The sequence below is a fragment of the Zingiber officinale genome, chromosome 2A, assembly GCF_018446385.1.
Source record: "Zingiber officinale cultivar Zhangliang chromosome 2A, Zo_v1.1, whole genome shotgun sequence".
In the NCBI taxonomy this organism is placed as follows: domain Eukaryota; kingdom Viridiplantae; phylum Streptophyta; class Magnoliopsida; order Zingiberales; family Zingiberaceae; genus Zingiber; species Zingiber officinale.
The window spans coordinates 96,017,868-96,030,526 of record NC_055988.1 but is presented as its reverse complement, the minus strand read 5'-3'; the positions used below and the strand labels follow the sequence as shown (position 1 = coordinate 96,030,526).

Sequence of the window (12,659 nt, the reverse complement as noted above, 5' to 3'; positions counted from 1 at the left end):
AATGCCTTGTTCATGATGAATTGTATGTGTGACATATTTATATTTCTTTGCATGCTTTGTTGATTAATGTGGAGGATTGTTAATCATGCAAAGGGGATGTCCTAGAGCGTATTGACCAAGGTACCCTAGTGACAGGGGCAATCCTTTTCGGACGTCTAGGACGTTCCCTTAAAAGGAGAAACAATCCCTTAGGAATTGCTGCTCTCGTAGAAAGAGTGCTCTAGATCGTATACCCGAGGGACCCTAGTGACAAGGGGAATCCGTTCACGGACGTCTAGGACATTCTCTTGAAAGGAGAGGCAATTCCTCCATAAGGAAGTAGGAAACCATACCAAATCTCTATCTTTATCCTTATTGTTATTTACTAGACATGTATTCCTGTGATCTACCGAGGCGCCCTCGTGACAGAGGTTAACTGTTATAGGATTTCACAGGAATCGTCTCTATTCGATACTTAGGGATATTGATCAATTTAACTTCCTGCAAGAGCATGGACATAGAGGGTAGAAACTAAGTAATCTATGTAATATCTCCCAGTATTATGATGAAACCGAACTCCTAGAATCCATCTCCCAAAGCTCAATTCCCTCCAAGATTGATTCTCTCATCCTTCTCTTCCTCTCTTCAATCACTCTCGTTAGTTTGCAAGCACCAAAGCCAACTTTCGACCATCTAGATAACTTACTTTGCAACATCTTTAGTGTAAAATACCGGAAAAATGGAGAATAATGATAAGAGAATTTTTCGGAATTTTTAGAAATTTTTCAAGAATTTTTCGGAGCTTGTATGGATGAGTTTATGGGGATAAAAGTGGGTCCCGAAAAGGCATGTTTAGGCTACCCATTTAAGCGAGAAAATGTTTATTTTTATATTTTCTTTTTCTTTTTCTTTATCTTTTATTGTTTTTCCCTCGCCGTTTCCCTCTTCCCCTCGCCCGCGAGCTTCTCCCCCTCGTGCCCGCAAACCTTCTGCCCTAACCGCCCACGGCGGTTTTCCTCTTCTCCTCCCGCGTGCATAAAGTCGAGACAAGAGAAATCGACTTTTCTCTTCTTCCCTTTCCTTTCAGCCGAACCCCCTCCTCTGCCTCCCGATCCCTTTCTCTCCTTCTCCGCCGAGCTACCGCCGAGGTCAAGCCCTAGATTGGGGAAGATCAGGAACGTGCCGAGCCGGTCTTCTTCCCCTGCTGCCGAAGCCCTAGCAGCACCTCCTGGTCACGGAGGTTTTTCACCGCGTCGATGCCCTCTCCGATCTCCTCACGACGCCACCTTTTTTCTGCCCTAGCACTAAGCCATTGCCGCCAATCACAGCCAACGCCGACTGCCACCGCTGTACCCTGCCGGCGCCGCTGCCTTCTCTCGACCCGAGCAGTGCTATCGTCTTTGTGCCCTAGCACCGGTTCACCAGCCATCCAGTGGCGAGTCCTTCCCTCGCGCTACTGCCTCCACACATTCTTCCTCATTGTGGTTTCCACCTCTCCCGGCGCAAACTACACGTGCCCTAGCCTTCGTCCACTGCAGATCGCCTCACAGTCGTCCTCGGTAGATCGCTGCCCACTTCCGTGCCCTAATTATAATCTGGAAGGTAAGAAATTTTGTGTTATGTAATTGGGTATCTTTAATTGGTGATATTCACATCTTAATCCGATTAGAGAAGACCTAACTTCTGTTCTTATTATTAAATTATTGAGATTTAAGGCTCGGTCGGTGAATACAACTCCGGTCATGTTTGTGCGTGAGCGATTCACTGCATTGGGCATAAACTTACTGTGGATCAAGAAACGCCAGTGAGGTGAATTGAGGTAAGGTGTAGAGAAAGTAATTTCTTTTGTTACAACATACACCTAATTGGAGCTATGATAAAGATAAGAAATGAATAGTACATAAACTTAGTTAAGTTTAAGTTGGTTATATATATATGGATTAGGTTTGGAATTTGTCTACTGGTATGATTAGTGTTTTACCCTAATTTAGGGTTAAAGGTTTTATTTAGCTATTTATAAGAATTGTAGCTAAATAAAATATATCTATATGTTCGATACAGGACTTTGACGCGAGACGCGTATCTCGACTACCAGTTTGGACTTTTCGATTGGAGGCAGGTACTTTGACTTTATGTCTTTTGATATGCATAATAATGTTTTTAACATATAGCAATGATTATGTTTCTCATTTGCTTTGGTTGATCACTACCTGACCTGTTACATGCTTGCTTGTTTATTTATTTTGCACATCATGCTAGTGTATACTTGATTATGCCTATTTATAGAGGTAGTGACACAACCATGTTATTTATCATGTTCAGGACCTAGGGTTTTTGATACTTTAACTGATTTGTGTACTTTGATTTGATTCACTTCCGGATGGTACACATTTTACATGTATATCGATTATTGCTATGTTGCTCAGTATTTTGCCATGCTTAGTATCATGCACCATTCGCATGATTGCATGCTGTGCGATAGTCTGCTCCATTATTGTTGAGCTCATCGCCAGTCTCATCACTGTCGCTGCTCCGTTGGTTCACTCATGGGTAGCGTGACGCAGCGTGGTAGCACGTAAGTTTTGCTCTGTTCGATGCTCCGTTGGTCCGCTCATGGGTAGTGTGACGCAGCGTGGTAGCACGTCAGGGATCCCTCCCCGTCATGGTGTACCGGGAGATGAGAGCATTGCGCTCCCCCATTTATGATTTGGGGTAGGAGTATGTGTGTACTCCGACAGCATCCCGTCCACTCGGTCACTCATCAGGGGCAGTGATGGCAGAGTGCACGGTTGTCACAGCCCTACCCACTCGGTCTCACCATTGTGTGTGACATGACTGACTGGCGTCAGGGGTGACCATGACATTTGCATCATATGCATGATGCATTTATTTCTTGTGTTTGCTGCATTTACTTGGTGCATTTATATGGATGCATATGATTGACATGCATACAGGATTTATGACACTCTGGGTCTGACGACCTATTGTACTTATACCTTGGTCCTGGTTAGTACAGTTTTCTCCTGCTTGTTTCAGTTGCATTTATCCTTCTTTTATCAGGAGACTGTACGCATGATTAGTGCTGCCTGTTATTTTCTTTATTATGCATATCAGTTGTTACCCGCTGAGTGTTGGACTCACACCCTCCTCCGTTGCTATTTTCAGGTTGATGCTGTCCAGAGGAGTTTCAGTCGCTAGTCCCCTGCAGACCACGAGGATATTGTTGGTCTTTTGGCCTTCTTACTTAGATTATGCTAAACTTGTTCTGTTTGATGGTATGGACATTGTATGGATTTTGTGATGTTGATGGATTTGGTTTGGATTTTCTTTTACTACATGCCTGCCTAGATAGCAGAAGAGGTAAGTTGATTTTATCGTCGGATTTGAGCTTTATGAGTGTAGTGGAGTAGGAATATGTTTTGAGCTTTATGGGTGTAGTTGAGTAGGGTTGATTTTGAGTCATATTATCACTATTTCAATTTGTTAAATTATTAACTGCGTGGGTGATTGTTTTATTATATGTTATTGTTCCGACCGTGTTGGCCGATGTATATGTGGCCCAGAGGGCGATGTAGAAATTTTCAGATTGTCCGCTGTACAGGGGAGATGCTGTCGAAATTTTTTCGGATAGGGACTCCTCTGGGGCGTGACATCTAGTGCTTAATCAACAGCCCCTGTGGTTCGACAATCTTATATATTACTGACGAGAATCCGTGCACTTGCGATTCGTAACAGGTAGCAAGGCCGCAGTGAGGTGTTCGACAAGCACCAAGCAATAGAGCAGGCGACGATGGTGTTCCATCGGTCAACAACGGCCGGAGATCAGCGTCGATAGAGGTGCGCGACAGTCTTTATCATCGTACACTGCCACGACATTGAATCATCACCGGCATCGCCATGTCATCAAACACGCAAAGAAGAGCCATGGACAGCTATGTGTCATTCATGTAGGCATGGGCAGGCGACAGTGGTTGGCTTTCTCGCCTTGATGGGGGAGCATCGCTAGCAGTTGGGCGGCGCCAGTCATCCTCATAGCGGAACAGCGTCGTTGTGCGCCTGGTGAAGGAGAGACATGGAGGAGTGACTAGGCAGTAGGGTCGGTGGCGTGGAAACATGGCCCCGATGGTGGGGTTCGTGGCCAATCGGTGCGACAATGCCCACCGGGGAACCTACACCTGCGCGAAGAGGAAGGAGGAGTAGCTTCCGGTGATCGGCGTGCAACATCATGAGCAGACGCGGCAGGGAACGCGTGGGAAAGAAATGGTGGAGAGGAAATCAAACATAGGTTTTAATTAACATAACTTAGTTTTATATACTCAATCAACTCTCATTTTAATTGGGTATTTCTAAACGGGCTTTTCTCTTACCCATTTATACCCTTAAAATCTAAAAAAACTCATTTAAATTCTAAAAAGAATTGTATAAAATTCTATTAATTCATAAAATCTTATTTCTTGATATATTATCTACTAAAATATATTTATTTCTCTTAAAATAATTTAATTATATCAACATTTAATTATTTTAAATTCTTAGCTATATTTTTATTATATTACACTACGATCCTTCACCTAGACAAGTAGTTATGATATAAATTATAAATTATATAATACACTTGAAAAATAATTTAGTCTTTAATTTATATATATTTCAAAGCATAATACAAATTTTGTTTCTAACTTTTTCTCAACTTCACTTGTACCTATTGATGGATTTAGTAATTATAGTTATTCTTCATACAAGCTATCAAGGAAGGTACTTTTAAGACATATAGTTTAACTATCAAACATAAGGAGATAAATGTTCGATTATAGAAGTTAACTCATTTTATGTAGGTTTAATCTCATCACAGTTTAAGAGTATATATATTCTTGTTGCATGATATTCCTTTAGATTTAACATTCTACAAACAACTACACCCATTGATTTAATAGGAAAATTAAAAATAGAAAGCATCTCTGGGTTTATCAGTTGAGTATCATCAAAATTTTGAGGACACTTGCAATATCTGATTTTCATATTATCAGTAAAATAATATCAGCAGAAATAAGATATTTTTTTAACTAGATAAGTATTACATATTGACCTATCAACGCACACTTATGTTGTTATGAACATTATTCTTTAATCTCCTCAAGAACTATTCAAATAGATACATTCATCTGTATTGCACCAAACTAGCTAATCATGCCTCATAAAGTAAATGAACTGTAGATGTTTCATTGAATCAAAAAGTTAGGTGGGAATATGTGTTTAAGTTTACATAGTATCAGAAGTATTTCTATTTCTAGACGAGGCATCTCTGTTGTCATAATAATCCTCGATGTCAAATCTCTAAAAAACATACTCAATTCTATGAGTGTTTGCCAATTATTATTAGAAAGTTGATAATGGAAAGCTATTAAAATAAGTATTTGCATGAATATATAATAGTCATGACTCTTCATTCTAAATATTTTTAATTTGTTCATATCCATACATCGAGCTATATTCGAGGCATACCCATATGTGAATTTGATTTCTCTCAACAAATTACATAAAACTTGATTACCAACTTTGTCTAATATATAACAAGCCTTTGGAAATTTATTAGTTATTTTATTCTAATGCAATTCAGGTCTGCTAACTAATTCTTTCAATTTTTCATATGATTTTATAGTGTCTTTAGTTTTTAGTAATATTCATCAATGTATTGAAGATATTATTGAAATAAATTTTTTTAACATGCATCACATTTAAATTATGTTGAATGAGCAGAGACTTCCAATATAATAGCTCTCAATATATATATTTTTTCTTCCAGCCACTCTTATACACTCTAACAATGTATTTATTTAAATCATCATAACCCATTAGAGTTACTTATACAAATTCATAGTTGTCTATTTCCTTGAATATTTCCTCTCCTGACTTGATTATGGGTGGAAGTTTTCTAACCACTACATTATTTATGAGCTCTTTCTTATTTTGCCTGAAAAGATTCTATTTTCGTAAAAATTTAAGATGATTATCAAATTAATTTACCTTCCCTCTATAAGATAATAAAAATGCATCAGATTCTTTGATGCAATGTAAATATACTAATTTACCAGCGATGCTCCATCTTGACAACATTAAGTATGTTAGAAAATCACTAATCGTCCATAATAAATTAACATGCAAGGTAAAATTAGTTTTACTTGTAATATCATAAGTCTCTGGCCCTATATTCCATAATTCATTCAGCTCGATAATTAGAGGTTGCATAAAAAATATGTATCTCCTCTTTCAAATTGATTAACCCTAGAATAAGTACAGTAAGCCTTTCACACACACATCCATGGCGACAGCTTATATGATGTTAATATGACTGTCTAAGATAAATATTACTGTCCATATTGACCAAATGATTGAAATTCATTTGCTGAAAGTCTCAATCTTATATTACGTGGTTCCATTACAATTAAAAAATATTGTATTAAAATATTTCCATGTAGGAGAGTCAGAAGGATGACACATTATGTAAGATGTTGCAAAATTAAATAATAAATGTTATTAGACGAAAAATCTTATTGGATTTTTCTGAAATTTTTAAGAAATTTTCAGGATTTAAACGGAGTCCGTATGACTTGTTTTGAGGGGATGAATCGGTGGGATTAAGCGGAGCCTGTTTGAGATATCCATTTAATGGAAGTTGATTGTGAAATTAACTTTAGGTTTAATTAAATTAATCTAAAGTTGGATTTAATGCTTAATTCTCTCTAATTCCTCTCCCGACCCAAGCTCCACCCGATTCTCATTCACCCGATTCTTTCTCCCGAACTTCCCTCTGTCGTTCCCTTCTTCCCCAATCCCCTTCTCTTCTCCCTCACACACTATCTCTCTCCCGATTGCTCATCACCGAGGACCATCAAGCTCCGACGACAATGAGTTTTTCGATCGCCGACGCTAGCCGCTCTTTCTCATCTCCCTCACCGTGCGCCGACCACCTTCCCTTTTGCCCTAGTGTTGATTCGGCCGATCCATCGTGCTCTCCCTTCTCTTAGCATCATCTCTGCCTGACATCGTCGGCGCCCGATGTCATGCCATTCGTCGCCCATCGCCGATGCAGCCGTAGCAGCGGTACTCATCCTGATCCCCTCCCTCTCCCTCCTGCGGCGCTGTGCCCTAGCAGTGATCTTGGAGGTAAGCGGTTAGATATGGTTGTGGATTTGAGCATTCGATCTTCTTTATAGTGTTGATTTGGGTAATGGTTTTTGGGAGGCAGTGATTGTGCTTTGGTTCTGGCCACCACAGCTCCATTGGGGATCACTTTCTTCGTCAGACCTGTGATCAACACCAGCAATTGAAGAGGAAGAGGTAATGAGTGCTATTCTTGTTGCTGGATTTTTGGTGGTGAATAGATTGTCTAGTTGATTTCTTGTTCTTCTTTGTTGGCTCGATCAGTGGATGTAGGGTGGTGTTTAACCAGTGGAGTCTTATGTATTAATTGATCTGGATTAATAACAGAATTAACAGGAATTGTTCTATTTAGGTTGCTGGAGATTTTTAGTGTGTGTAGACCTAATCCGAAATTGATTCTGTGATGGTTAGGTTTGCTTTGTTCTAGAGAATCATGGAAGGTTTACGGATAATTAAGGGTTAAATCAATTTAACTCTAGTTTAGGTGGTTAATCAATGATCGTATTTTGATTGGGGTTACCCTAAATAGATTTGGGGATTTGATTTAACTATTTAGTTCCTATGTAACTAGCTAAATCTGTATATCATGTAATTGCAGGATTTTGGTTCGAGACAAGTACTTTGACGCGGGGATTGTTTAGCTCGATTTACATTTAAGACGGGTATTTCTTCCTTTGCCTCTATATATTTCTTTGAACTTAGTGCATGGTTATTATTTGATGGATTAGGCTGCTTTACCTTATATCGTGTTCATTTGTTACTTTCCTGCATGATACTTATGCTTGACCCTTGTGATGATCTATTTAATTGATATATAGTCTCAACTCTTGATATCTACTCTATTGTGAATACACGTGTAGAGTATGTATTATAGGGATTGTCAGGTTGTTGGAATTACCATGCTAATTATCCATATGATGTGGATTGTACGTAGGTTGGTATGTGTTATAGGAGTCATCATGTTGACCGTACATTTACATGTTGAATGAACACACATTTTTGTTATGTACTTTTGGAGGAGTTGTGATGATTGTATTTATATTGTGTTTGCACACATATCTGGTGGTTACTTATAGAGGTTGCATATTGATTATACTTATATTTATGTGGTAGTGATTATATGTGTCTGGTATGACTATTGGAGGTTTTTGGTTGATTATACATGTGTAGTTGTGTATATATGTTTGGTGGGATATGTGGAGGTATCGTGACGATTATATTCATGTTGTGGGGTACTATGTGGATTTAGAGGTTGCATTGATGATGACGATGTCTGTATCATGATTATATATATATATATATATATATATATCATGTTCATCATTCATGGCATACCGTCGACCATTATCTCTCTTGTGTGAGAGAGTCGTCAGTTGTTTTGGTTTAACGTCGCACACTCGACCACTCATGGGTAGTGGTAGCTGGAGCAGTTACCGCTCGTTCTATCGTGTCACCTGGTCACGAGGTTTGTGAGATCTGACATTGTGAGTAGTCAGGAACCCTGATGCTATGTAGTTAGATAACTACTAGCGGACTGTCCGCCTCAATCACTCTATAGTGGGCTAGAGGGTAGTACAGTCATCATATACACAAGCCTCTCGACGATATAGGGGTTGTGGTGTCTAGAGAGGTGGCGGGGTGACCATGGAACATGCATGTGCATTTGTATATGATACGCGGTGCATCTATGGAGATATATTTGCATGCATGCCTAGTAGATATTAGCTACATGCGATTGTGAGGTGTTGCATTTGTTTGAGCTTTGATTGGCATTCATACATATCATTTATTTTACATGTATATGCAGCCGTATATATATTGCACAGGTGTCACGAGTATGTTGTTGACTCTGTGAGTTATGGATCATGGTATCATGGTATTGATTAGTTGGGTATATGCATTTATGATATGTGTATATATTCCAGTCGTATATGAGTGATGTATTTTGTATGTATTTATGCTTCAGATTGTCATCGGTACAGGGGAGATGCTACCAAAATTTTTCGGTAGGGACTCCTTTGGGGCGTGACACATTATATCTCTTTCATACATATGATCATGATGCCACCTCATGTGGCTTATTGTTGCAGTCAATTCATACATTTGTTGAAGCCTATCAGTTAATGGGAAATAAAACATAACTTTACATGGTATATTCTTCTTCTTCTTCCTTGATATATGACTATGCTGCTTATATACACATTCTGTATTCCATAAGTTCACTATTTTCATTCCAAAATATCATGTAATTATTTATAAAATAATTAATTTTTTCTATATACAAACCTAACCCCCTAACCATTTTTTTAATGTAAAGATCATTATGTTATCAGCAGAGAGCAATTGTGACATCAATTGATAAATGTCATCTAACATCATTATGAAAAATGATGTTCTATCTTGATATTCAATAGTCGTATAGTAGCTAATAATTGAGAATAAACAGAAGGAATGTCTTTCCACACTTCTCTTTCACTAGCTTTTAACATGTCATATAGTTTTAAACTTCAGGTGTTGATATTTTATCTATATTCTAATGATCAATTGCATTCATCGTGATGTAAATCATTGATTGCATTGAATTATCATTAGATGATGAAGCAACAAAAGGTCCAAATAACAAAGCAATAGAAGGTCCAATTAGCTCAAACAATAAGGCTCTTCATGATAGTACCAGTTGTGGTAATTTTGAACAAATCTATTTCTACCTATATGTATTTTCACCGTATCCTCATCGTGGAAAGTTGTATTTTGACATTTGCATGTAATGATTATACGAATAATGCAACTCATCACCATTCATACACTCAGGATGACACCTAGCGAATTCCACAAAGTGTTCAACTCCATCAAAATATTCTTCAGTGACAAATCTATTTTCGAACCTATTATACATCCAAATTTTATTCATATACATTGTAACCTAATGAGAACAAATTTTACAACATTATTAAACATGTAAAACTAAACAACTAAGAATGAATATAGTTTAAACTTAAGATTAATTAAATTATTAAATAACCATTCATGATGTACCTAAACCAGGTGCACAAAGAAGCTATCTAGAGTTTCTCTAAAGAAAATGCCTACACAAACAATGTCTACACAAACAACATTATGAAGTTGATAATCAAATACAAGTATGTTTAAAACAACAATCATTTCTAGAGTTTCATGCCCACATGACAAATACCAATCTCTTAGTCGGCCAAGCATGTGGCTAGGGTTAGCTAAGGTCGCGGCTGAGCTCACAGTCGCCCAAGCTCATGGTCGGCCAAGCTTGCGGGTAGGGTTAACTGATCAAGGCAGTGGTCAAACTCGTTGCTGTCCAAGCTCGCGGCCAGTGCTGAGGTCGCGATCATGGCCATGACCATGAGCTTGGTCACGACCACAAGCTTGGCGGCAGCTGGCTAAGGTCACGGTTAGGGTTGACTAGGTCTTAAGCTTGCCCATGGTTGATCAAGCTCATGGCTAGGGCCAGAGATGAGGCCAGCTAGCCTGGGGTCCTACAGCAGTAGTCAAGATCGTGCTCGGCCTCGTCACACCCAGTGATCCTGTTCGAAAGCTGAACCGACGGACGCTGGGCACGTGGCGCTCCCTGGGTCGATGACGTGGATCTTCGCCTGATTGCACGAATCTCCGGCGAACCTGCACAGAAGTCGGGCCGGGAAGGGGTTCCCGACGGCGACCCTCCGACGCTCAAGTCAGGCAAGCAAGCAGTGAGGAAAGTGGCTCCAAAGGTGTTGAACGCGTACCTCCTGCGAAGTAAGAGGCTCTTTATATAAAGTGGTGAGAGAGCTCTTGCACGTCCACCGAGGCGCATACGTGTCCACAGCCCATACCTCGGTATGTGTCTGTCAGAAAGCTTACCTGACGCCATACCGCTACAGTCCAAGCACGTCTTCGATGGGACAACAGAACACCTCATTGTCAGACTTGAAGTATGACCTAGCCATAAGACTTGACAGCTGTCAGAAGATGTTCTTGTCCTTCTATACTCACCACAGGCCGGGACGTTTGTCCGTCCGGCTGGACGGGGAGTTCCATCTGGACGACCCTCATCTCACGCGCCTGCCGGACGGCACTCCCATCACGTCCGGACTGCCATTTGCATCGATATGCCGGGGAGAATTTCGGTAGGGTGCTATGTAAGGACTGTTAGCACTATGTTACCTTATATCTTCGGCCAAGCATGACTTCCGCTCGGCCCCTCATTACTGTTCCATTGAGCGCCGGATCTCGACTCCTATCCGTCCGGCCAGAAGGTTGGCCCATCCTTCTCCGGTCAGCCGCCTGGTCCACCTAGCCTTTTGACTTCCACGTGGCGTCAACCCCTCAAAACGGGAGCCCCCTGTTCTATCCGCCGGATCACCCAGATTGGGCCAAAGAGGGGAGGGGAAAAGAGAAGGGGAGGAACTTCTCGATTGCGCACTAGAGAATGTCAGAGATCAACCGGCTAAGTTGTAAGAGAGAAATTACTAGAGTTAGGGATTTGGGCGCAAGCAAAGGAAAAAATAAGGGAAAGCATATTTTAAGGGGTTTTGGTGATCGAAATTTGTTTCGGACATTAAAAGGTCTAATTAGTGACCAAAATAAATTTTTGTTGGTGCAATTAGTACCAATGGTCAAACTTAGATTTTGATGAATGATAAATGGATTAAAGTTAGATGTTGTATTGTCTAACCCTATTACAAGTGTGTGGGAATTGACGAGTCTAGAGGACCTGACACCTGCTGAAGCCTAGTTAGGTCTGAGGACCTGATAACTGGCACAAAGTCCAGATAGATCAAGATATCTGATAGGAAGTCTAGTTGGGTCTGCGGGACCTGATAGCTTGCTGAAGTCCAGTTAGGTCTACGGACTTAACAACTAGTAGGAAGACCTGGTGGATTAAGAGGCAAGTCAAGTGACTGCAACTGGTAAGTGAAAGTAAGTCACTAGAGGAGAATTAGTGAGGACGAGTCCCTTTGGGACTTAGGCACTAATCCAACCCAGCTCCAACCTAGGAGTATAAAGCTAAGATCTGATTAGACCTAAACTGGGTCTAAGCTATACTATATTCATGCATTTATAGTGTTAGGGTTGTAAGGTTGCAAATATTGTCCCACATTGAAAACACATGGGAAAAATCATGAGTTTATAAGAAAAAAATATTTTCATTGGCATGAGGCATTTTGGGTAGAGCCTAAGAGAAAAACCATGAGGGCTTAGGTCTAAAGTGGACAATATCATACCATTGTGGAGATATCTAAATTCTTTTCGATCCAACAATTAGTATTAGAGCGAGGTCACATTTCACCAGACTAACCGCCGGAAGAAGCATGAGCTAGAGCCATGATCCAAGATTGAACCAGGTGCGTGAAAACCTTGAACAAAGTAGGGGAGGCCTTTGAAGGGCGCTGGAATTCTGTTCTGTTTCAATTTCCCTGTAAAAAAAAATTGTACATGAACAGAACTCTTCCTAGCAACCCGCATGTTTGATCAAAGATGTGTTTGATCAATCAAGCAAATTCTTGAAT

At 40.1% G+C, this 12,659-nt stretch overlaps 1 long non-coding RNA gene across 1 annotated transcript; it reads left to right on the top strand.

The window, feature by feature from the left end:
• The first annotated feature begins 6,742 nt into the window (after positions 1 to 6,742).
• LOC122041629 lies at positions 6,743 to 8,179 on the top strand. The gene is made up of 3 exons (XR_006129017.1): positions 6,743 to 7,143; positions 7,226 to 7,317; positions 7,739 to 8,179. It is a non-coding gene; the product is annotated as an uncharacterized LOC122041629 (long non-coding RNA).
• Positions 8,180 to 12,659: the final 4,480 nt, after the last annotated feature.